This window comes from Corvus cornix, chromosome Z (genome assembly GCF_000738735.6).
Source record: "Corvus cornix cornix isolate S_Up_H32 chromosome Z, ASM73873v5, whole genome shotgun sequence".
Classification (NCBI taxonomy): domain Eukaryota; kingdom Metazoa; phylum Chordata; class Aves; order Passeriformes; family Corvidae; genus Corvus; species Corvus cornix.
In genome coordinates this window covers 64,964,184-64,990,677 of record NC_046357.1, presented here as the reverse complement: position 1 = coordinate 64,990,677, position 26,494 = coordinate 64,964,184, and the positions used below count along the sequence as shown (strand labels likewise).

The 26,494-nt window shown below is 42.4% G+C and overlaps 1 long non-coding RNA gene across 1 annotated transcript; it reads right to left on the bottom strand.

The window, feature by feature from the left end:
* Positions 1 to 9,602: 9,602 nt before the first annotated feature.
* On the bottom strand, positions 9,603 to 24,209 carry LOC109143661. The gene is made up of 2 exons (XR_002043968.2): positions 23,785 to 24,209; positions 9,603 to 9,893 (listed from the first exon to the last, which is right to left on the bottom strand). It is a non-coding gene; the product is annotated as an uncharacterized LOC109143661 (long non-coding RNA).
* Between the last annotated feature and the right edge of the window lie 2,285 nt (positions 24,210 to 26,494).

The following is a 26,494-nucleotide window of genomic DNA, read 5'->3' as shown; positions in this document are numbered from 1 at the left end:
TAGGGAGCTCTATCCACATATGTGTTCTGCTTAAAAGGCTGTGTTCAAAAAGAAATTGTGCTTTTACATCACAGCATGTACTCAGAAGTTATTTGCTACTCAATATAAGTATAAAAAAACCCATGTAAAAATTCAAAGCTGAAATTTCTTGAAAATTATCAGCTAAAGCAGCTGATGTATTTTCCTGGTGCCTTACTTTTTGCCATGCTTGTAATACCCCAGCAGTACTGCAGCACTGTTAAAAGGCAAGAGCTAGAGGCTTCCTGTGCCTGTTTTTTGTTGAATTTGGTGGGAGTGATGTTTGAAATGGAGTCTTGGATAAATAAGAATAGTGAAGAATTTCACCATGGGGCTTAGGGGCACATGACACATTTTTCTTTGCATGGGCCACAGGGACCCCAGTGGGAATGTAGGGAGTAAATGCAAACTTTCTCCCTGCCTGCTCATTCACACCATCGTGAGGCACAGACAAGGACTCAGTTATCTGAGGCTGACCTCCGTCACAAGATAAGTTGTGAGAGATATTTTTGGGCAGCGGAACAGACATGGGTTTAGTCTTGTTAAACAAACAGCCTGTTGTTTTGCCAGTGTTGAACTGGGTACAGAAAAAATCCACTTCCCACATGAAGTTGATCTACCATACAAAGGAGCAGCTCTGGTTCTCATCATTCCCACATAATGCAAATCCTGCCACCTGTGATAAACAAGAAAGAAAAGGCTGCATTTCAGTTAATTTCTCTTCTGTCCTGTAAAAGCTCCTGTAATGAGCCTCCTTCCTATCAAACATGGTTTCATAAGAGTCAAAATGCAAAGAGGCTTACATATTACTTAGATTCTGCTCCGAGTCTTTGTGGAAAAAGGTAAGGCCAGCACAACCCTTCTTTCCTGTCTGCATGCTGTTATTACTACCAAACAGGTCACCACAGAAACAAGGGGAATGCTTGCAGGGCAGGCTGAGCTGCTTCTCTCTCCTATTCAGCAGAGGAGGAGGTTTGGAACATGTCACACTACTCAGTTCCAGAACCATCTTTGCTCTTGGGCAGGTGGGATGCTAGGACAATGGGACAAAGAGTAATTCCTCCAGTTTCAAGCTTTTAATGATGCTGTAGCTTTCTCCAAGCCAAAAATTAGAATCTCATGAGCTTCTCCAAACTGGAACTCCAGAAAAAATTTTATCTAGGTCAACTGAAAGTTTTTTCTTTTCTAACATTGTATATTCTTTTCCATTTGCCTTTTACCTTTTTTACTGCAATTAAACAAATAAGACTGTCTTTCAAAACAAAAAAGAAATATATTTTTTCATTTGACAATTAAATTGATGATAAGCACCCTTTCTAAAGGAGAAAACAGCCCAGAGATCTCCTTTCTGTGATCTCTCCCCAGTGTACCAGTGAAAAACATTACCATGTCACAGTCCTGCGGTAACATCCAGCTGTCCTCCCCCAACAAACCCGGCTTCTCTGAAGTCCCAGAGGTTCACTTCCTGTACTGGGTACAAGATCAGTCAATGCAAGCCATTCATTCCTCACAATGTGATTGATCATGGTTGGCACAGGACCTGGCTTCCTCTCTCTTTAGAACTTTAGAACAGGTTATTAACTAATCATAAGTCTGGAACTGGAAATAGGGAATGTTTGAGTATGAATTTTCAAATGGATGTCACTGATGCCTGGCTTTGTAACATTTCTCAGTTCTGCATGCATGCCTATTAATACAGCACCTCATCCTACTGTGCTTATGCTAATCACACACAAAGCAGTCAAGCTGAATTGTTATCCTTAACTTCCAGAACACTTTGGTGATACCTTTTTACACTATCTGAATTAGTAGTCCTCTCTCAGATTTGGCTGATGAAGAGTGGCTTTCATTTTCCTTATCTCACCAGTCATCTGTGGCTTCAAGCTTGAATTACATTTTATTTCTTAACATCTTAAGGGAAGGAGTGGGAAACCAGCAGCATTTAAAGCTGAGAGGTCTCTGTCTATAGTCAGCATCAGTGCCCTTCACATAGAAAGGAATCAGACATCCAAATTTGTTTCATTCCCACATGACCCCAAATGGGAGTGTTACAATACAACACCTGCTTCTGAGCTGGAGTGGAAAGTTTAAAACTTGCTGAAGTTCAGAAGTGGCAGAGACAAAAGCACATCCGCCCTCTCCATCTCCTGCCTAGCCCTGGCACGGCTGTGTGTCAGTGCAGATGTGGTTGCCACCAATAGTCCCCATATCCTTTATTCCAGTGGATTTAGGTCCTGGCAGTCCCCAGGAACAACCTGACGGCTGACATTCTTCCCTAGGCTTTGTCATTTGCCTGATGGTGAGACACAAGGCTGCATGAACATCTCCTTTGGGACACCCAGTAACCTTCAGTGTTATGTGAGAGAGCTACTAATCTGAACAAAATGAAAAGCCTATTTGCAAGATGGTACAGTTACTGAGTGGCTGAAAATTTTCATGCAGATTTCATTGCTGTAGACTTTTAGGGCTACAGCTTTGCTTGTTTTAAACTGTGGGAACAGTTTAAAAGATACTACTGAAGCTCTTTGCAAAAGCCCTGCTGCTCTGCTGTGATTTCATTCATTCCTCATCTCCTATGATTGCCTTATTCATCTGTTTCTTGTCAGGCATTTCACATAATTCAGTATCTTTTAAAACAGCTAGAGTTTGCTCTGCAATTATGCATAATGTTCATTTCTTAATCCTACCAAGAGAACTGTAGCCTTCATGGATCAGGTTTCTGCACATTGCTTTCAATTAATATGTGATCTAGGTGTTGCTGATGCAGTCATACTTCTACAAGAAGCAGAACTTGGTGAATCCACTGGTCATCTGATGCATGAGTCAAGGATCAGGCTGATTAAAACAGTTTGGGTTGCCGTCCTCTGGGATGCAAGGGAGCAAATCTTTCATGACTGAGGAATTTGCACATGTGCTATTCAATCCACAATAAAGGAAACAGCTTTGAAATAGCAGCTCTTGCACTATGGTACTTAGTGTAGCAGAAGGATTGCCTTGAAACCCATAAGGATTGAGGAGTGTAAGGAGTCTCAGCCCTAAGAACAGTAGAGACTAAACATTGGTAACAGAACTACCTGTTGAATGCCTGCAAACTGCTTCCACATAGATACAAGATCTGGTCAGACCTGAAAACCGGGAAAATAAAACATTTCAAGTACACTTTGGAGAGGCACAGGAAACTTTCAATGTTTTCTGCTTCCCTGCTTACCTCTTTAGAGAGGGCAGAGCTCATTGCAACAGTATGTTTCAAGGTTTTTCCTACAGCGTACAGACATCTCTTGTAGCTACAGCTGCTTGTGACAAGCATGCCACTGCTTTTACTACAGAACGGGGACACGTCACAGAATCAATGTCCGTGAGCAAAGTGACCCTCCAAAAGCACGCTTATGCCCTTCATGTTCAAACAAACATTTTGTTCAGGTGTGAGTCCAGCTGGAACTGACTCTATGGTGACTCCAAGTCAAGTAAAAGCCCAATTTTGAAAATAAGTTGTTTTTCTATGAATCAGCACATGCAATTTAACCTCTTCCCATAACAGAAAGATCACATTTGCAAATGAGTACCTTTGATTCTGAAACAAGGATAGCAAGGCTTTCTCTTCAGAATTCTAATGAGTTTGGTGCTGCAAAAAAAGCACTAATTTTTTGTACTTTAAATGCAGTTTTCCACTGCCGATGACAAGGTGATTGCATGGCAAGGGCAGCACTAGATGATCTGAAGCAGCTCTATAAATAAAGGTTGCACATTAAGGTCATGCTGGTGTCATTTGGTGGTGTCACCACAAGCCATAGAAATCCCTGGAGCAGCAAAGACAAGTCAGAAAGCCATGGCTACAGCTACAACTTCTTTGCAAAGCAGAATAAAAGCAGCTGTTTCAAATAAGAGTATGTACATGTTTAAATTGTGCCAAATGTAAAACAACATGGAAACACAAGGAAACCTCTCCTGGGCTGCAGTGATACATCCCTGGTGTCACCAGGACTGTGGAGTCAGCAAAACTCCATGAGAGATGGACTAACACCAACACTTTGTGCAGGTCTCACTTCTGAGTTCAGGTGGTTTTCCTCACATGAATTAACTGAGCTGAAAAGAACAAGTATCTGCAAAGTTTGCAGAATTCATGCAGTGTTGCTTGACAAATTTGCTTTCATGTTTCCTTTCATTTGCTCAGATTAGAAGAGGGAAGAAGAGGGGAGACCTGGTGATTCTTGGCCTACCTCATAGCTGAGCACTGGGAGTACAGATGCTGTCGCTTTCACATTTCAGATCTGCTCCTCCCACAGCACGCTGGGTTTGGTGGACTTCCAGTTTCTTGTGGTAGGGATGCACAAAGCAGTTTCCCAATCTCCAAATCTCCAGAGGCAGCAAGGAAGAAGCAGATCATCTGACAAGCAGAATTACATGATGGGGGAGACCAGTGACTGTAAAAAAAATTATTTGATTAGAAGGAGAGTCTTCAGGAATTAACAAGATGTTATCAGGCAGCGCAGAAAAAAAGTCCTCAGGAAAGCATTCTAGACACCTCTGTCCAAGGAATGGTTTGGAACTTTAAGGAAACTGTGTTTCTTGTACTGGCTAAGACACTGTAAGAGCAGGTTAGGAAGTCTTGCCAAGCCCTTCCTATGCTTCAGTAAGAATAAGCTTCTGAAAAAGAAAAAAGAAAAAGATAGAAAATAGGAAAAAAGAAAGAAGAAAGAAAGAAAAAACAAAAGAGAAAAGAGAGAGAACAATTTAAAGGGATTCCTTCTGTTCTGGGTGACATAAAAAGTCAAAATGACAGCCTTAAAATGAAAGTGTTGACTAGGTTTTCCCAGCTGGGTCTTGATCACAGAGTGTTCACCAATCATCTCAGTTCTTCCATGTGAGATATGAGACAACCAAACCACCTTGCCCATGGGAAACCCTACCCTGTGCTTTCTGCTTGCTCAGGTATCTTCAGGAGACATCTGTATGCCTATAGGCAAAAATACTATCTGAGTGGCACCAAGAAGACCAGACAACTGCTGGATCTCCTAGAAGGTGCCTGGGGCCACATGCAGAATGGTCAGAGGCGATTTATTGGCAACTTGACCTCAACCACACTCAGGTTGCCAGAGGCACCTTTGGCTGGGAGATGTTTGATTTGTGGTACCCAGTTTTCTGGTCGACAGGTCCCACTTTCCCTGCGAATGCCAGGCAGTCAATTAAGGAACATGCAGCAAAATCAGTAGGAGGTAAGCCTAAACCACATGAAATCCTTCTTTACCAGTTCACCTAGCAAGTAGTAACTTCCTTAATTTGCTGCAGGGGTCTGGGATAGATGGCATCATCATGGTGGGAAATGTTTTAGATGAGCAGATACACCATAGTTCTACAACAGGATATGGACAGGATGTCTCAGAGTTATCTTCACCAACATATCTTGTACCACAGTCACAGAAGGAAAAGAGAGGGAGGGCTGAGGCTTACTTCTGTGCCCCATAAACTTCTCCTATCGCTGTGGCAGGACACAGACTTCAGGGCAGGATCTGCCAGCCTGATCCCACCAGGAAATCCTTGCATCCTTTATGCATCCTCATGTCTCTGTGCAAGAAGGCTCATCATATCTGGGTCTCAGATGGGCTGCTGGAAGTTTTCTTTATTTTGCTTTAAGACAATAGTTTCCATGTACCTTACATGCACCCTCATAATCCTCCTAGGGCACAGTAACATATTAGGCACTGATTTGCAAGCAGAGCATTGAGAACAGGAGAGTGAATCTCTGCCCTGAGGACATGCAAGGACTCTGCAGTCTTGCTTAGAATTGAGCACTGGTATCGTTATTTAAGTGCTTCATTTTTCAAACCATTTAAACCAGAAGACTGTTCTCAAGCTAGGTTGGATGCAGTGTGTAAGGTGCACGAGAAACAAGAGGGATGTGCTTTGAGCTCCACACCACGTGATTATACTACATGTGCCGAAGGCCATGTACTCTGACACACAGGACAAACTGTTGTGCAGTAGCAGCCAACAACGTGCTGCTCTAGAGGGAATCTCCACCAACTTGAGATGCTACATCACAGCACATTGTCTCTAACAGAGAAGGTTTCCAGTGCCTAAACAGAAAGAGTCCAGAGCTGCTGCAGATAATAATCATCAAAATGATGCTATCAAGATATTTACATGTATACAGCCTGGGGCAAAAAAATGCAGTGCTTTGACATGGCAATGATGAACCATTTGCTTCCTCAGAAGATGTAGCATTTCTGCTGTGCTCACCACAGGCTCACTGGCTGGGCACAATCAGATGTGACTCAGGGCTGTATGACTCAGCAGCTGTCCAGACGGCAGGTCACATGCCAGTGCCAAAGGTCTGCCACTCTGCACTCTTACAAGGCAGTACAGAAGGAATGCATGTAATCAACATACTAGCTCTAACACTCAGCTATTAATCACATGGGTGCGTAGAGCTTATCCTGGGGGATAAGACTGAATACGCACATTACAGTTCAGCAGGAAAATATCTGTTCTTTTTTTTGGCTTTTGCATTTGTGATCTTTTGAAATCTGACTTCCCACACTCACCTTACTGCAGCAAGTTGTATGGCCTTGTGCTTCAGAAGAAAGATGCTGCCTGGCAGGGTGTCAGGGGCCCACTTGCCCAGCTGTGTGAACCTTTGTGGCACTGACATTGGGTGGATCTTGTCTTGTGGGACCATCAAGTCCACATCTGATCCCTCTGAGCAAATACAGAATGCTCACCTAGGTCTTCTAGGAGCAGGCATAATTTTGGGTGTCTTCTTCAAAATTGAGTCATCACTGCCCTATGCAAGATCAGATCTCTGCAATCTGTGGAGTTGGACAGCTTGAGGCACCCAAACTCACAAACCCTTTGTCAGAGTTTATACTAGTGCTGACTCACTTGCCTGCACAGTATGTGCATCAAGACAGAAACAAGAGATGTGGGCAGAACTCAGCCACTCCCAGACATGTTTCGTGTGGTAAACTGTTGAAGGCAGTTTTCAGAAGCCTTTACAATTCCAATAGGCTGGGTTCTCTTGCGCAGGTATCGCTGATATCTTAATGCCTTCACCTGCTAACAACTATCCTTGCTATCTCTTCATTTATTTGTTCAGCATTAACCATGAATTTGTTCAAATACTCATCAGTGTAACTGCACTGCTGAATCTCTGTAGTCTTTTGTTTACTCTGCCTAGATTTATTTCACACAGAAGATTGGCACAACTCCCAAAAGACACAAAACTAATGAAGGATTGATTTCCACTGTGACAATTAGTTGCCCATCCAAGTTATAAAGCAAGAAAGCCTGGCATGTAGGTGACATTGGGTGAGACTGTTTACAGTAAGTAAGTGCTTCAGTCTGGAGATTTAATGTAAAAATGTGATAAAAACAAACTGAACTTATTTTTTTGTAACAGTGAGGCTTCAACTGCAATATTCTTTTCAAGGCTGGCTATTCCACCCAGCAGTGCAACAACTACACAACTCCTATGGTCCTAAGAGATGAGCAGAGTATTCTACCCCTCTTAGCTCAATTCCTGCTGAGTACTGTGCTACAAATATTATGTCCTTCCTCACTTGCAATAATTTCCACAGATAACTTTATCTTCACTTGTATGTAGGCTATAAGTAACTCAGTAATCAAAGAGAAAACATCACAGTGATGCTGTAGATAAATTTACCTACACATAAGACCAAATGGCAAGGAGGATGTACTGTTGATTATTGATATTGTATCAGAAATCCTGTAATAACCAGATTAAAAATCATCAGAGCCATATGTCATCAAATGTGGAACTATTCTCCACTGGGGCATAAACCTTAGCTTCTACAATGATGACAATGTATTTCCAGTGATTTCTGAAGACCTAATGTCATTCAGCCATTACAAGTCTAGCAAAAAAAGTGGCTAATAGCTCAAATATCAAAGTAACAGACCCCAAAGCCAAACCCAAAGCTCTGCTGGACTTTACTGTTGCTACCAAAGGCAATGGTATTTCATAGTGCAATGGACACAAGGGAAAAGATGTGGGCACTTCCTGCATGTTCCCATCCCTTGCCGTGCTCATGGTTCACCAGTGTATCCCACCCTGGAAGGGGCAATTGCAAAGTTCCTCATCTACTTTTTGAAAATCAGAAATCTTTCCAGTGCCAGTTCCTCATAGTTTCTGCACCCAGCCAAAGCTGCCAAGCCATTAGCGAAGGTGCCCAGATGCTCAGCAGGAATGCCAGAGGGGGAGCAGCCCCAGCCCCACCAAGCACTGGGTCGGCTGCTTGGCAGGAGCAGGGGTTGCAGAGGGCAAAGACAAAGGAGCAGCAGCTAGTCCTGGCAGAGTGTTCCTGCCATCAAAACATCTAGGGCACAATGTGAGATCTTAGTAATAACACAGTTATTATCTATGAGCTCCATGTAGTAACATGGAGTCTTATTTTTTAAATGGGAAGATCAGGCAATGCATTTTTCTGCTTTAAAAGAGAGAATATACTCTTCTATTCTAAAACAATTAATCATATTTTTCCCTTTTTACTGATTGCCAACTGTAAGAGACTACATGGAGTCAGATTCATACCAAGAAAGAGGATAACAGTCCTACACTGAACTGTGTTTCTTTGTTTGCCATCTGAAAGCAAATACTGATGTGTAATGGCATAAAATCTCACCACTGACATCAGCATAGTCACTTGAATAGTGCTGTGAAAAAATGCAGCACTATCTGAAACAGAAATTAATTTCAGCTGAATAGTCCTTGATGCAAACTGTGCAAATCTCCATCTTCAAAGATAATGTAGAGGGTACATAATGTAGGCCATCGATAGGAAGCCTTAGCCCTTGCCTGGCTCCTTGGTCACCATCCCACAATTCCCAAGGGGTCACAGTCCAGCATCCACTGGCTCTGGTGTGGGGTCATCCATGGGCTGCAAGTGGATCTTTGCTCCCCTGTGGACCTCCAGGAGCCACAGGTGAATCTCAGCTCCAGCAGCTGGAGCACCTCCTGCCCCCTCCTACGTTACTAACCTCAGTGTCTGCAGAGCTGTTTCTCTCTTCTCACTCCTCTCTCTGCCTGCAGTCACACAAGGTTTTCCCCTCCTTAAATAGATTATTTTGGAGGTTCTACCACCATGGCTGATGTGCTCCTCCTTGGCCAGCTGTGGGTCCATGTGGAAGCCAGCTGGCACTGGCTCTGTTGGACATGGTAAACACTTCCGACCTCTTCTCACAGAAGCTACACCTCTTAGCCCCCCCCTACCAAATCCTTGCCATACAAACCAAATACACATAAAGAGCAATAATTTCTCAAAGATACATTCAAACACACCACGTGAGTGTCTGAAATACTCTCTAGGACGTGATCCGGGCAGGACTGCACTACAGTTTCTATTTCCTCCTGCAACTGGAACTATTAAAACATTATTTGAAAAATCAAAGGAGGGGTAATTTAAATATGCCAAGGAGTCAAGGTAAGTCAATGTACCATACAATTTCCTGCAAACATGAGCTGAAGAGGATAAAGTTAACAACAACTGTTTGAATTTGTGAAAGCAGACAAAACAAAACCAACTGAGCAAGGAAGAACTGCAGGCAACATCAAAAATAGGGCAGAAGTCTTAATGTTTGATAGCATTTAATTTAAATTAATGGGCTAATAAAAGTTATAGGATCTTGGGCATAAAATGTTGAAGAAAACAAGTTGTTTTTGCTGAACAGAGATTTTGTAATAAATGCGTTCACATATCTGTAACTTGTGCTTCTGTAGTCCTTCCAGTGTTATTAAAAGGCAGTCACTCCACCTGCTTTGAAATTTCAGGTCTTTGACACATCTGGTTATATCTAATCCCATACATTTCCTCAGTTGCTAGGAGCTCAGAGTACTTCAACCTGGAGACACCTGTCAGCATCTGCAAATAATGAAGAAATATTTCAAAATACAGTTTTGTTAGAAACAGCAGTTATTTTAGTAAGGAAAATACTCCAAGGCCATAGTCATGTGGTCACTTAGTTTGGAGTAATTCATCAATACAGTGTCACCAAATTATCGAAGTAGTGAATTATCAAAATATTATTTATCTTGTGCCTATGTGTGACATGCACAGATAGTGTTTCTGTGCAAACCGAGCAGGTAGTAGGAAGACTACGATTGCTAAGTTTCATGGGTGCAAATATAGATATTAATTTGCAGTATGGGACTACTGAAATAGAGTAGTATAGTGCTAATTTTTGTGATTTAAAAAGACATAGCTAACAAAATCTGACATGACCATTATTTGATTTATTATGGATGTAATCCAAGGAATGAATAGAACAGCATGCTATGGATCCAGGTCTATGCTCTGTCCTTTCAACCTCCTTAGAAACCAGACAAAGAAAAATAATTAATTTGATTAATAAAATGAAACTTGGATATGTTCCATTGAATTCTTGTCTCAAGTCAATTTGGATATTTATATAAACCTTCTATCCACAACTGATCAAAAAACTGACTTTTTCTTTTAATTAAATATCTCATTTTCTTTATTTCTGGAAATACAGAAATACTGGAGCTTTGTTTCCCTGGTACAATCTAGCCTCCCTACAATGTATCTCAGTGAGATGAGAACATATTCTTGGAGACAGTTTTTGTAAACAAAAACATCAATTCTGTTTCAAACTTTTATGTGTCATTCAAATGGTAGAAGTAAAGAAGTATGTTTTATCCTCCACTGAAAATACTTTATTAGTGAGAAAAAATACTAGGTCACATGCTTAGATTTACTGCTTTGGTTCTAAATGATATCCTGTCACAAGACTAGCTTAAAATGTGTGAGTAGTCCTCTAAATTAGATATTAGATATGCACATAAATAATTAGTCTACATTATGATAACCAAAGAAATAAAAACAATCACTGACAATCAATCCAGACGCCATACAAGCTACATGCAGAGTCTGCATATTTTTTCCACTTTCCTTGCAATTCTAAAAATTATTTTTAATTTATGAATAAATTCTAATAGCAATACATTAAACAGATGCAAAAATTATCAAGCAATATTTCCATTTTCTTTTATTGTCCTAAAACAGTATCTTCCTTAAAAATAAAAAAAACCCTCCACCATTCAAATGAAAAACTTTTTACTACAGCTCTATTAAGCAGAAATAAAAATCCAAGCATGGAAATTTCTATCTACCTCTGGTCATGCTTTGCCATGGTAGATGATCTGTGCTATATGGAGGATGTTCCTCATGAACTCAAACCTCCTGTTAGGTTTTCATTAATCAAGGTATCACAGTCATTTCAAATTTCTGTGTTTCAGTAAGGGGATTAATTTTACAAGGATCTGCATTAGAAATCTTGCATTACCGGTCTTTTATTCTACCTATTTCAAAAAGACTTCAGGCAGAAAAATGTATTTTTCTCCTATTTGTTTCATATTTTGTCCTTTGCACAAAAAACACAGCCATGTGTAAAAACTGATTGCGACCTCAAAATTCTGCATTTAACTGCAAGAAAAAGGACTCAAAGGTCAGCCAGCTACAATATACACTGAAATGGATTCAAAACAGAGACACTGTTGGAAAAAGTAATAGAATATTGATGTCCCTACTCTTAGTGTCTCAAGAAGGTAAAGAAAGTGATAAATTATCATCATCTGTCTTTGGAAAGATACAGTAAGCAAACGCAGAGTCTTCCTTCTAGACCTCTTCTGTTGCTGCTTAGTGCTGATAAAACATTACTTCTTGGACCAAGCCCCAGGACTGGAGGCAAAACATCAACACACAGAGAGCAGATACAGGATTTTCAGTCCTAAGGCTATTTTAAGGGTACCTATTACAGAAACCATTTGTGGTCTCTGTGCATATGCTTGTGGATTGCCTGTGTCATGCCTTACTATAAAGCAGTGAGGGAGAGTTAAGACCCCTTTCTGACTTATATTTACAACTATATTCATCATCACAGGTCTGCCAAATTTTTTAACTGATTGTAAGCAAGTGTTTACCTTTTGGCTTCTAAACTGATTTTATGAGCCCATAATGCTCTGCCTTGCTATCATCAGTCTTTGCTGGTCAGCTCTCCACCAGGCTAATTCCCATGGCATGATCCTGTGACTCAGCAAATGGACACAGATACTGCCCCCAGCCCATATTGCTAGTGGTCAGTGCTGGCCATGAATGCACCCTCTTCCACTCAGTAGCCCATAACTTGCTTTCTCCATAGGGTTGCAGGGCAGATGAGCAGCAGCTAGTGAGAAGGAGAGAGTAACTGGGTGGGAAATCAGACAAAAGCCTATGAAAATCTGGGAGAAAAACTTAGCTGGAAGGCCAATGTTTATTATCATTGCTATTCTTGCCAATGAACCTAATGCATATATTTAGTCAGAATAAATGAACAGAATGCAAATCAGAAAACTAAAACAGTCAGAGAAAGCCATAGACAGGAATGAATACATGCTCCACGAGCACTGACTCATCTCATTTATTCATTAAAATATTTATCCTCCAGAAGACACACACCTAAGCACTCCATGCTGCCATCTATTATAGTATCCCAAGACTCTACTCCTTCAGATGAGCTTCCAGTGCTTTTAAGGAAGAACTAAGCATCCCACAGCATACTCCAACTGTAACACACAATGAAAGCTGCCCACAGGTATAGCAAGGTGCTAAAACAAGACAGCCCAGCCCCCAGAAGAACCACAGCAAGAAAAAAGCAAGAGATACACCAGAGGAGGGCAAATATGCCAAGCTGCACCAGAATAGCAAAGAAAAAAAGGTGGTTATGGACTTAAGTCAAGGTGAAAATAAGATAGCGCTGAGAAAGGGCTTTGGGGGAAGAAACCAGTTTGGTCAGATGGTAGACAGAAGGATCAGGAAAGCATAGTAGGGAAGAAGAGCAAAGTAGGAAAGAGATTTTGTGACACCATAGTGTATTGCTGCCATCCCAGTCTTTGCATAGCAAAAATTTTCCTCGTTTTTCTGGTTTCAGCCCTTGAGACAGGTGGGAATCCTAAAAGCTTGAGCTTTTGTAAAGATTAAGTCAGTAAATGCCCAAGACTAAGCCTACTGCAATGGTGGTAGGGTGGTCTCCAGGGCCTTTTCTGTACCTTCCCAAGGATGAGACAGTATATGGCACTGAAGAGTATGCCAGTGCTCCTCAGTGCCAGCTTGTTCATTACTGCAATGACTGTGATGCACATTTCCTCTGGTCTACAACCAGTATTTATTAGCAATTACTCCTGTAAAAACTGGAAAAGGGTAGGTGATGTGTAATGGATTCAATATTGGTCCCACCATACCTAGAGATTGCAGACCACTCACTGGTTTATGAAAAGACTAACAGGTAGAGCCTGAAGTAAGAGCAAATTAGTGTAAAGAGTTTTTGAAGCAAATGTTAAATCACAAAAGCTATTCCACCTTCTAAACCACAAAGAATATAAACGTGATCTAAATGTTGCTTTGCTTTAACGCATCTTTGCAAATGGAAGATTATTATGCTGTTAATGCAAGTCCATGAAATGTATTGTATTCTTTCTTCTACTACACCAGACATCCAAAAATAATGTCATTTCATATTTTCCATTTTAAACTTAATGAGCCAAATTTTCAAGTGACATCAAAAGGTCATTTTCAAAAAAACACGGAACAATTACACGCCTGATTCCTGTTCAGTTATCTTGACAGCACCTACATAGCAGGTAATTTGTCTTCCAGATGGGCAATTCTGTATCACACAGATACAGAAATGCAACTGATCTTACACAGACTGTAGCTCTTAGGGATTTGGTGCCTTTCTGATAAGTAGAAACAAAGGGCACAATGAAAACCTGTTTCCCTACTCCTTCATTACTATTAAATCCATACATTACTTTAACATTTTAAATATCTTCTGGAATTAGGTTTGGCTCTAGCATTTCCTGCAAGACTGTAATAAGAATGTTATCCACTAGCACTGAGTTTCTTAGAAACTCTACTGAATTTACTGTCAGGCCTGTTGTTCTCGTTTATATGTTTCTATGCAGATCCTTTTTTTTTCCTCTCCTTGAAAAAGCTTCTGCAATTTCTCTTGTTACCCATTGATCAGAGTGGTAAAGAATGCTGTGTATCATTGAGCAACATCTTCTGGTACAGTAACTCCATTAGCCCTGCAGCTGCTGCCGCAGATGCACTCTCACAGCAAACAAGCCTTTCTTAAAAAGCTGTGAGAGTGTCTGGTGACGGCAAGATTCCTGCTCCCTGCCTGGGGCAGGCAGTGGGATCTAGACAGCCTCTTTGGCCCCTTGACTTCTCACAAGGCTTGCAGTGCCACCATCTTCATCCTCTCTCTGGACTAGGATGTTACAGGGAGTTTTATGAATCACCTCCTTCTGAGAAATAGCACCTTTCAAATCACATTAGCAGCCATTGGAAGAGTTTTGCTTCTGCCTCGACTGCTCCCTGTTTGCCCCAGGGCTCCTGGAGAAGGGTGTAGAGACACTGTGAGTCTGCACCATCTCCAGCCTGCCAGGATGAGGGAAACACAGACACTCCAGTCTGTGACTGTTTCCTGAGTGCTGATGGCACAGCCCAGAGAGAGGGTCCTCACCTCAAACATACCTACAAGTCTTCAGACAAGCAGAATTGGTCCATTTTCTCAGGGCAATCATGACTCCATGCACTGTCCACAAGGCAAGCGTTTGCTAACTTGGGTCAGTAAGTCAGTCGTCCTTTTTCCTCCCAAGCAGTTCACTTACAATTAGTCATTTACAGTGCAAGGGGCAAGACGGGGCAAAGGCTCTCACAGCTTCTCTACTGGCTGGGGAGCCCATGCAGGCCTGTCCTTTGAGGGGAGGAGGACAAAGACAGTGCCACCATTCCTGGGTGAAGGCAGCCATTGGAGGCCTGGGGACACAGCCTTGGTCTGGTCTCACAGCAGCTGGAATGGAGCATGCTGCAGAAGCTGAGACAAAGCTAAGCCCAGGAACAGGTTCATTTTTGCCCTTTTGGTCAATGAGCACTCAACTCCAGTTATATGAAAACCCCTTCCAGAATTGCAGAATTTTAATTTTTACAGAAATTAAATGCATAAAATAATGTACAGCAGCAGATTATCAGAGCAGGTAGGAGATACAACACAGATTTGACAAAACCCACTTCTACTTTGGTATTGCAGGAGCTTGACTGAAAGTATTAGTTCTTGCTACAGCATTTTAAAATTGCCTTACTTTATGGTCCTTTATTCACATAATGCCACTGTCTTCTGATACTGCAAGGGAGAAAATAATATATATTTTTGAAATATATTTTTAAATTGTTTTCTAAGGGATATCAAGAGACAGAATGAAATCTGCTGCCCAGCCCCTACAGTACCAGCCATTTGGAGGGCTGACAGTTTCAGGGGCAGAGAAAGGCAGAGAAGACAAAGCTTTAGAGTTAATAATTGGTGTTGATATGATTGGTAAAATATGCCAAAAGTCTAAGTGGCTTTATGACAAAACAGATCAATTCTGCATTTATGCTGACTGCAGAATCAGTCCCCATGGTTTTTGACCACTGAGCCCTGGCTCTTGTTGTTGCAGCTCCAGCTGTGTGGTACCTAAGAGAGAAAGCAAAGGCCTGAAAGCTGGGAACTGATTTCTTCTCCTATTAATTTTCTCTGTTTTGTTTCTTTTCTTCTTTGCCTCTGTTTCGTGAGTTCTTTTACTCAGAGTTCGAATTAAAATGCAGGAGACAGGGAGTTTATCTTTGGATTTAGATGTTTATTATATCTTATCTATAATACAGCTGCACAGAGTGTGCCTCGAAGTTAACAAGGTGAAAATGGCCCCAAGTTCTAACTTCCAAGGTCTTTTAAAGTCCAATCTATCCAATTACAGAATGGCAACTAATTTATTTTTACTTATAATCCAGTAACTAAACATTCAGGTTCCACACTGCGGGTTTTTGAACCAATACCAAAACACCCAGATTTGTGAAGAAGAAGGAGGAAAGAAGAAGAGCTAAGCCCCACCCAAAATCCTCCATATTGTTACTGTATCCCATAAACCTAATTTTTCTACATCTCTACATATCCCACCCAGTGAATTAACTTTAATTACACAGCAACAACCTCAGTGTTACCACACAATTTGGGAAGCTTTTCCCAAGGCCTCAGGTCAAATGCCGAGTGCTTTTGAGGATCATTGCCTATCAACACTGAAAGACTGAAATTCTCTGAACTCAGGGTTCCCACATTCTCCCAGGTTAAAAAAAAAAAAAAAGATTTCTTCACTTGGGTGAAAGGCAGATGTGTGAATCAATACCTGACAGCATTGTCCTAAAAACAGGCAGAAGGCTTAAACAGTCACTTTTATGTGTTTTATGGCCTTTGATTTTTTTTCCCTGCATTATCAAATTTTTGCAGCACCAGGATTTTGCCAACTGTATGTGATACCAAGACAGGAAGTTCTGCCAAAGGATTGCTTGAAGGTAGGGGAAGAAAGAAGAGAGTGTTCTTCAATTTAATGTCCATGATGAGCAGTTTATAAGGTCTGCATATTTAAAGTACTTTGCATTGTTCCTGCATAATTCCAGCCTTGTTTTAGAAGCAAAGACATGACTGATCATCTCAGTTGGATTCAGAAGTTTCCATTTCTTGACATCAGCTGACATTTTGTGAATTATTTAGAGTGGGACACTAAAGCATACATTAAATCTCCCCTAAAAGCTTAACTCTTCAAGGTGAATGTCTGGGTTTCCTGACATTGGAACATCTCATCCAAAGACAGTATGCAGGAGCCAAACTCACCCTTTTGGCCCCTCAAACCTATTGCTGCCATTTTATCATTCTGCAGATTCAGACAATCTAATAAAGCACACTGAACCTTTGAAAATTAATGAAATCCAAAGACTACATTTTTTCCCAAGGCAGGAAACTGCCAGGCTCACAGTGAAAACCTTCGAAAGACAAACACTATAGGCTCTGCTGTGAACATTTTCCTCACCAAATATTCAAAACTGCTGTACCAAGGAAGACAATCCATTTCAGCAGATACCCACAGTCATGGTGCTAAACTAATTCCAGAAAATGATGTTCATCTCCTCTGGGATATGTGGGCAGCCGTGTGAGGCACCAGAACACGTGTCAGCAACAGAAACCCAAAGGCTGCATGCTGAGAGACAGTGGCACAGAGTAAGGATATCTATCGAATGGGAGGGTAGAGTTAAGGACTAGGACTTCCATTCACAGAATTGCAGAAACACAGAACGATTAAGGTTGGAAAGGACCACTGCAGGCCATATAGTCCAACTTCCCCACTCAAGCAGGGTCCTCAGGACCTTGGACTGTCTTCAGGTGGCTTTGGACCATCTGCAGGGAAAAAGAACTTGCAGCCTCTCTGGTCAATCTGTTCCAGTGTTCAGTCACCTGCACAGTAAAAAATTTCATCCTCTTGTTCAGGTGGAACTTCCTGTCCATCAGTTTCTGCCCTTTTCCTCTTGTCCTATTGCTCAGCAACATCAAGGAGGGCCTGGCTCCACCACCTGACACCCTCCCTTCAGACACTTACATACATTGATAAGAAATCCTCACAGTCTTTTCCAGGATGATCAGGCCCAGCTCCCTCAGAATTTTTTTGTAAGAGAGATGTTCCAGTGTTTTCATACTGAGGAGCCCAGAACTGGACACAGCACTGCAGATGTGGTCTCACCAGGACTGAGTAGAGGGACAGGATCACCTTCCATGACCTGGTAGCAATGCTCTTCCTAATGCCCCCCAGGATACCATTGGCCTCCTTGGGCACCAGGACACTCTGCTGGCTCATGGACAGCTTGGTGTCCACCAGGACCTGCAGGTCCTTCTCTGCAGAGCTGCCCCCCAGCAGGTCAGCCCCAACCTGTGCTGGTGCCTGGGCTTGTTCCTCCCCAGGTGCAGGACCTGGCATTTGCCTTTGCTGAATTTCAGATGGTTCTTCTCTGACCATCTCTCCAACATGCCAAGGTCCTTCTGCAGGGCTGCAGAGCCCTCTGGGGTATCAGCCACTCATCCCAGCTTTGTGTTCTCAGTGATTTTCCCCTTTTTACAAGTCAGGGATGAACAAGTTGAACAGTTCCGGCCCTAGGACTGAGCCTTGGGGGACATCACCAATGACAGGCCTGCAACTAGACCCTGTGCCACTGATTTTGACCCTCTGGGATCTCTTGTTCAAGCAGTTCTCGATCCACCTCTCTGTCCACATATCCAGCCCACATCCCTGAGTTTGTCTATGAGGACATCATGGGAAACAGCATGAAAAGACTTTCCAAAGTCCGGGTAGACAACATCCACCCACTGCTCTCCCCTCATCTATTCATGTATTTGTTTCATCACAGAAAACAATCAAGTTGGTTACGCAGGATTTCCTTTTGATGAATCCATGCTGACTGCTCCTGGCCACCTTCTTGTCTTCATGTTCAGAGATGGCCTCCATTCCTTCACCTTCCCGGGGATTAAGGTGAGACTGCCTGGCAAGTGGCTCCCTGGGTCCTCCTTCTTCCCAGTTTTGAAGACTGGGGTGCCATTTGCTTTCTTCGAGTCCTCAGGCACCACTCCTGATCTTCATGATCTTTCAAAGATGATAGTGAGTGACACAGCAATGAAGTCTCAGTTCCTTCAGCACTCGTGGATGCATCCCATCAGGGCCACAAGTCCAAACTTGTGGATGTCAAATTTGACTTAATGGTCTCTAACCCAATTCTTCTCAGCCAAAGGAAAGTTTTCCTTTCTCCAGGTCTTCACTCTGGTCTCCTGGGTCAGGGTTTCCCTAAGGGATGGGCTTGGCAGTAAAGAATGAAGCAAAGAAGCATTCAGTATCTCAGCTTTCTCTACAACCTTGATTGTGATGGTGCCACGATGATTTTTTGCCTTTTCTTTTATACCCGTTTTATATACCTTTTTATAACTTTTGTATTCTTAGTGTTTTTTAGCCTACATTCTTAGACTTATTTGTCAAGCTAGGAGACTAAACATCTTAGAAGCCTCATAGTTAGGGATCAGAAAGCCCCAGACCCCAAGGTCCTCTCCAGAACACATTCTGTAAACTAAGATAGAACCATCCAGGGGAAGGTTCCTTAGGGAGGGGGTCTCACTTGAGCTTCTCATTGGGGAATCCTTGATAGATATGCTAATTAGTAAGACCTATAATGATATACCCGAGCTATTGTGGGTGTGCACTGCGGTGTGCATTTCAGTGCATTACACCTGGATGTGGTGCACCTAAGGATCCTTAAAATAAATAGAGAGGCAAAAATCCCTTTTTCCCTTCTAACCATGTTTGATTCTTGATTTTAAGACCAGGAAAAGGCATCAGTGAGGGTCCCTGTTCCATTCAGTAGCAGGCCCATATTTTCCCTAGCATTTCTTTCATTACTGATGTATTTGAAGAAGCTCTTCTTCCTGTCCTTAGTCAGATTTAATTCCAGCTACACCTTGACCTTCCTCACTGCAATTCTGCATACTCTGACTATATCCATGTATTCATCCTAGGAGTCCTGTCCCTACTTCCACCCCATGTCTGGGTTTTCCCCATTCCTTGTTCATCCATGCAGGTCTCCTCTTCCTTTTTCTCACTTGCTAGCCCACGGGGATGGATACACCTTCCTTGAACCTGGAGGAAGTAATCCTTAAATACTGACCAGCTTGTTGGACTCACTTTCCTGCAGGGCCATTCCCACAGCATTCTTCCATGAAGTTCCATGAAGAGGCCAAAACTGGTTCTCCTGAAGTCTAGGGTTGCAATCTTATGTTCTCCATCCTTGCAGGATACTGAAGTCCACAATCCATGGTCACTGCAACCAAGGCTGCCTCCAGCCTTCCTTGTTAGTTAGTTAAGGTCCAGCAGCACACCTTTCCTTGTTGGCTCCCTCACAGCCTCTGTGAGAAAGTTAACATCGGGGTAACCTGAGAGAAACCGCAGGGATTTTTTAGGCCTTGCTGTGTTGTTCCTTCAACTGACGTCAGGGTGGCTGAAGTTCCCCACAAGACCCAGGACTTGTGACTGTGAGGCTACTTCCAGATGTCTGTAAAAGGGTTTGTCCACTTCCTCCTCCTCATCAGAGGGCCTGTAGCAAACACTCACAGCAGTGTCACCTTTGTCAGTCTGCCCTTTAATCCTAATACATAAAATGTCATCTCACTCATCATCCCCCTCCCAGGCAGAGCTCCAGCTGCTTCTCTGCAGTTCTGTTCATCAGGCTCTGGGCTAAGCCTGTGGGGAGCTGAGGTCCCCATCCCTATTCACAGTAACTCCACTGTAGCATCAATGTGAATATTGCCTTGGTAAAGGTGTCTGCACAGCTCCTCATGTGTCTCACCAGTATGGATCATAAACATAGGCCCAACTGTCTTTGTGCTGCTTTTCTGTAAGATAAGTGACTATTTTCATAGGAGGGGATTTGCTGTTAATACTTGTGCTTGGAAAAGAGAAAGTTTATAAGGCTAATGCCCAAGCATGCCTAAGCACAGATTTCCCTTTTCAATGCAAGTCTCAAGAACACAGAAGATTTCTGAGCACATTTAACTTCTCTATGTCTTCCAGAAAATCCATGTGCCACCTGGGAACTGGGCAGTGATCTTTTAGGTCTTTATGGATGTACAGAACTCTCCCACTCTAAATACAAGTGAAATCCTAGACAGGAAGCCCTTCTTCAAGCACATGCCTTAGAAAAACAATATAGTGGGAATCATTCTGCATTAAATACAGATAGTTCAAAAATTTCTATGCCCTTCAGAAGACATGTTGTGCAGTGCAGCAGCAGTGAAGGACAATAGTTACACTGAGTTTTTTGGTGATTCAGGAAAGGCTGAGTTTCAGCGTAGGAAACAGTCACTTTCTCTTGTATTGATGGGCTACTACACCAATAGAACAGACCAAGGCAGGCAGATTGCAAGCCTTATTCCTCTGAGGTGAAAATGAAGGCCATTTGAGAGTATTATTTATTTGGATAAGACCAGTGCTTTGATGAGTTCTCAGCCTGTTAGGTTAGTATGCATTAAAATACTTAATGATCTTCCATCTGTTAAGTCAACGGCATAGAAATTCTCATCAATAAGGTTCATCACCATCAATATGTGGGAAACAGTGTCAGCTACCTGTCTCCTAGATCCCAGAATCATAGAATCAGAGAATGATAGAATGAAAGAGACCATAAAGATCATTTAGTTTCAATCCCACTGCCATGGACAGGGACACCTTCCACTAGACCAGGTTGCTCAGATCTCCATCCAGGATAGAGCATCCACAACTTTTCTGGGCAACCTGTTCCAGTGGCTCACCACTACCACAAAGAATTTTTTCCTGATATCCAATCTAAACCTCCTCTTCTTTCAGTCTGAAATCATTCCCCCTTGTTCTGTTACTATGTGCCCTTGCAAATAGACTCTCTCCAGCTTTCTTATAGGATCTCTTCAGATACTAGAAGGCCACAGTCAGGTCATCCTGAAGCCTTCTCTTTTCCAGGCTGGACAAATCCAATTCTCTCAGCCTTTCCTGATAGGATGGGTGCTTCATCCCCTCAATCAACTTGATGGCCCTCCTCTGGACTTGCTCCAACAGGTCAATGTCCTCCCTATGTTGGGCAGGATTATAAAAATGTTCTCTTCCCTGCTTAATATGCATGCATAGTCACTGTCACGACGGCATCTGGTGACACTTTCAATCCTGTGTCACCACTTAATCCTCTTCTACAACCACAGAAACTGAGACATAGAAGACCTTCAGTTACAAGGGAATATCATGTACCAAGCTTCAACTTCAAACAGCAGATTTAAATCCAGAGTTACATCCATAAGTCTTTGTCTTAATGAAATTGAGATCTTTGGGAAATGAAAATGCAGGTACTCTTTTAAAATGTTGCTATTGGTGCCTTGCTTGCAATGATGCAGGAAATTGGTCATGAAACAGCTGTTTGAATCTGGAGGTGTTGGAAGGTGCAGGATACCACTTTACTCTAGACGTCCCTTTCCTTTCTTTTCAAAATGCCTATTTTCCAGCTGACAGCATTTGCTTAAGTCTGAGCTTCTGACTAAGGGATTTAATGGCTGAAAAATTGCTAAAGGGTCAGAATCCTCCAGCTCGGTTCATCCTTGGGTCACTGCATTGATCTGAGACTGCGGACAAGAGCCAGACCTCTCCAAAGTATTTTATGCCTTATAGTGAAATGCAAGTATTGTACTTGATGCACTGTTTAGAAATGTAATTGATTTTAAAGAGCTCAGAGTCTCTTGGATGAAGCCACTAATGGCACACAAAGCTGTTATTGCCATTCTAAAACTTGCTGAAATAAAATAAATGCTATAAAGAGCAAGACCCTACCTAGCAGTCTAACTAAGATTTCTTTTTTGTACATCCTGTTTGGAAAACCTACTTGAACACGTATGAAATTTATACCCTCCTCTAATGAATCAGGCAATGTGTTGAGGCTATTCCGGCAGCTAAAGGGTACATTGCCCTAAATTCATACCCACACAGGAAAGTGTGTGTGTGTCTGCATCAGTGTTACCTCTTACAAGCATTAAAGAGCGCATGGGTGCAACAAGGTAAATGCATGTATGGATTCAGCACAGGCTGGATACCAAACATTCCATGTGCATGTATGCAGAAGAAATCTTACTTGTCTTCATCACTCTCAGAAGATTTGCTCCATATATTCTTCTGCAGGAACAGCTGAAAAATGTCTTATGTATAACTATGTTACAGTATGCAGACATGTAAGAAAGAGGGAAATGGCTTTAAAATACTCCAAGCAATTTGGTCAGTAAAGCATGTTGTAGTACCCTGGCAGTCTTTCAGAAAGCTACACTACAGGTTTAACTGGTCAGCCATCTGTACAAAACTTTAAAAACATTTTCAGCTATAAACCATATAATCCATAGACCTGTTCCTTTCTGATAGAGCACAAGCTGTGACAGTCCCATATTTTATGCATAACAAATCTCCTGTGTTCCTGCAGATCCATCCATCTGGTATAAATTAGAATCTCTGTGAAGGGTAGTATTGGCTCTTGGGGTTTTTTATTCATCACAAAGCAAAATGTATATATACTCTTTCTCCTTGTATTTTTTATTCATCACAAAATAAAGTGTAAATACACTCTTTCTCTTTTAAAACTGAACATGGAAAAAATATGGCAATGCAGCCAAGGAAAAGCAAAAGCACAGCATTAAAAACAAGCATAAGCGTATTTTTTTTCCTACTGTCTCACACAACATACAACCAGAGGGCATTTCATGTCTTTATATTCTCTCAACAGCACAAACATATTCTGCATATAAAACCCTGGGGAGAAATTACTATAGAGAAACTCCACAGAGTCCTACACTAGCCTACCACGTGGCTTTTTGATCTGCAAAAGGGGCTTTTCCCACCATCACACAGCACAAGCCATCAGACGCAGAATTAGTGGCCCAAGCCCCAGCTGTTCCTACTCATGAGAACAGGATTTGGGCTCTGCACATGTTACTGCACAGGCTGAAGCACCCCGGCAAAGCACCACTCCCATACAGCTGAGCTATATAAAGGAGCCTTGTATCTTGTGCAACTCAGAACAAAAATAAGCTTTTGCTGACAAACGTCGCCATGATTTTTTTGTTGTTGCAGAATAGAGATTAGCTCAGTTGGTTAAAGCATGGTGCTAATAGCACCAAGATTGCAGGTTCAAGATGGGCCATTCCCTCAAGAGCTGTGGGTCCCTTCCAAATCAGAATATTCTGTGACCCATGATCTCTATCAGTGAAGTGCTAAATAATGTTTTGACAGCAATGTTAAAGGACAGTTTTAAACCAACTCACAGGTTTTCTAGGACTAGAAATAGAAAAAATTACCTGCAGTTTATTTTACCCATAGCTTATTGTCTCAGTCTACCAGTTCCTGAGAAGCATCGCGTTGATACTGCTGGTCTAAGCTGTAGCACTTGAGACGTTCCCAGACACTTCACTGATAAAGATGCTGATCATCTCAGACATAATTAATGCTGACAACAAATTGGTAGGATTGCCACAGACTTGCTGCCGCACCGTCCCATGGCTAGCACGTTGTCCTGGTACCGTGCGAACTGCTGCCTGCCCCGAGCGGACAGATGGGAGTCCGATTGCAGCGTGGGGGAAGCTGGCGAAGCACCTGCTCATGTTCGCCTGGCTCCCTGATGGCAAGGTGTGCGAAGGAGGTAGGATAAAGCAGAGGGACTCCACGTGGAGGAAGAGAGTTTATTGCACGGTAAGAAACCCATGAGGAAAGACAAACTACATGGCCAGGTGGGGCAGTTTTGTACCCCAACAAACAGGCATGGAAAACACAAAGTAACCAATGATATACCAGCCAGGGGATGTCATTAGGGCGGGGAGAAGGGGTTACAGCAAATGGGAAATGGGGTAGGTGGGGAGGACTAACAGAAACCAATCAGCTACCAAAGGACCTAGAGAAGAACCTAGATCACTCTGGGGAAGTGGCCGGGTATGAGAAATACGAGGAAAGGAAGCTGCGGCTAAAGGTAAGGCACAGATTTATGTATTTTTCACAGCATTAGGAATGCTCAAGACTTTTGGGGCTGGCCCTGGGGTTGGTCATGGTTCACTGCAAGAGACTGCTGAAAGATAAAGCTCAGGAGCCTGGAGCTGGCACAAGGGACAGAGACATTGCTCCCCCAGAGTGGCTGCACCAAGAGCTGCCACAACATTTCACTAATGAATTAACACCTTTTTGCCTTTCAGGAAATGCAATTGTCTGCTCTCGGGGGTCTCTCACCCAAAGACAGAGAGTGATTACTGCACCTTGCAGGACAGCCCTCAGAAAATCTGGCCTTGGACCCATGTGATCCCTGGGAAGCAAGGCTGGCTGAGCACACAGTGAAGCTGGAGTAAAGCATGCGATTGGGCTGAAGCATTTAACATGCATCCCTTCATGAAACACATGTGGGGAAAAAACCCTCTCATGAACATGCAGGCTTCTCAAAATTGTAAAAGACCGTCTATGCTAAAAAGCCAAATGTGTCCTGGGCTGCATCCAAAGCAGTGTGGGCAGCAGGGTCTGGGAGGGGACTCTGCCCCTCTGCTCTGCTCTGCTGAGACCCCACCTGCAGTGCTGCATCCAGCTCTGGGACCTCCAGGATAAAAGGTTATGGATCTGTTTGACTGAGTCCTGAGAAGGGCCATGAAGATGATCAGAGTGATGGAGCCCCTCTTCTAGGAGGACAGACTGAGAGACTTGGGGTTGTTCAGCCTTGAGGAGAACAGGCTCTGAGGACAACTAACAGCTATCCAGTACCTAAAGAGGGCTACAAGAGAGCTGGAGAGGGACTTTTTACAAGGGGAGGAAGTGACAGGACAAGGGGGAATGGCATCAAACTGGAAGAGGTAGATTAGATATTACGAAGAAAGTCTTTATGGTGAGTGTGGTGAGACACTAGAACAGGTTGCCCAGGGAAGTTGTGGATATCCCATCCCTGGTGGTATTCAAGGCCAGGCTGGATGGAGGTTTGAGCAGCCTGGTCTAGTGGAAGATGTCCCTGTCCATGGTGGGGGATTGGAACAAGGTGATCTCTAAGGTCCCTGCCAACCCAAGCCCTTTTAGGATTCTATGCAATTATTTTTCTGCAGATTATAAAATCAGATAGGGTCAGTGAGCAGTACAGAATGATTAAAAAGGTACACTGAAGATGGTAATTATATGTATGAAAAGATATATTTCTGTCTGTATGTGTCTCATAGCTCTGATTTCCTCCCCACTGCTTGTGGTAATTACACACACATAGCAAGATGCAGAGCTCAAGGAAAGCTGTATTTGTTCACACTACTGCCTGTTGAGTATGGTTTTGCAGTTTTTTTGTATTAGTGTCTGACAAACAGTGTTGCAATTGCCAAGGATTCTGGTGACAGCAGCAGAATAGTTTTGCAATGTCACTCAGTGTGGCCAGGAATGGTTTTAATCTCACGGACGAGCATTTAACTTATGCAGTGCCCTTTGAATCAATGTACTCAGTACACACATTAATAATTAATATTGAAGTGCAATATAAAAATGTGACAATGCTGCACATTTAATCCAATATAGTTACACCAAAGCTGAATTTGGCCCACTGTATTGACTTACAATTAAAAACAGAGGCACAATTAAAAACAGGAGCTGAGAGAAAAAAGAAACTAAATATGTTGCTGTGGGGAAAATATACCCTACAACTGAAAAAATAACTTTATGAAAGAATAGATTAAAACCTGAAATACAAAACATTTATTTCTCTGTAAACTTAGCATTTGGAAAGTGTTTGTGCAATGCTATGGCAGTATTTCCCTTATAGATATATGTTGAAGAAGAAAGGCAAAAACAAGCTTGTGGTACGGTGGCGTGAATCTCAGCAATAACCAGGTTCACTGCACAGAAGTACATGCAGCAGTTTGGGGTCTTTTGTTTTAATAAGCCCTCTGAAGCTGGAATTTTCACAAGTGCTTTTAAATTAGCTCTGCACCCTCTTTGTTGTATGAGGACAGCCTGTGTGTGCATCTATTACCCACATGATGAATGTCAAAAAAGGCAGAATGC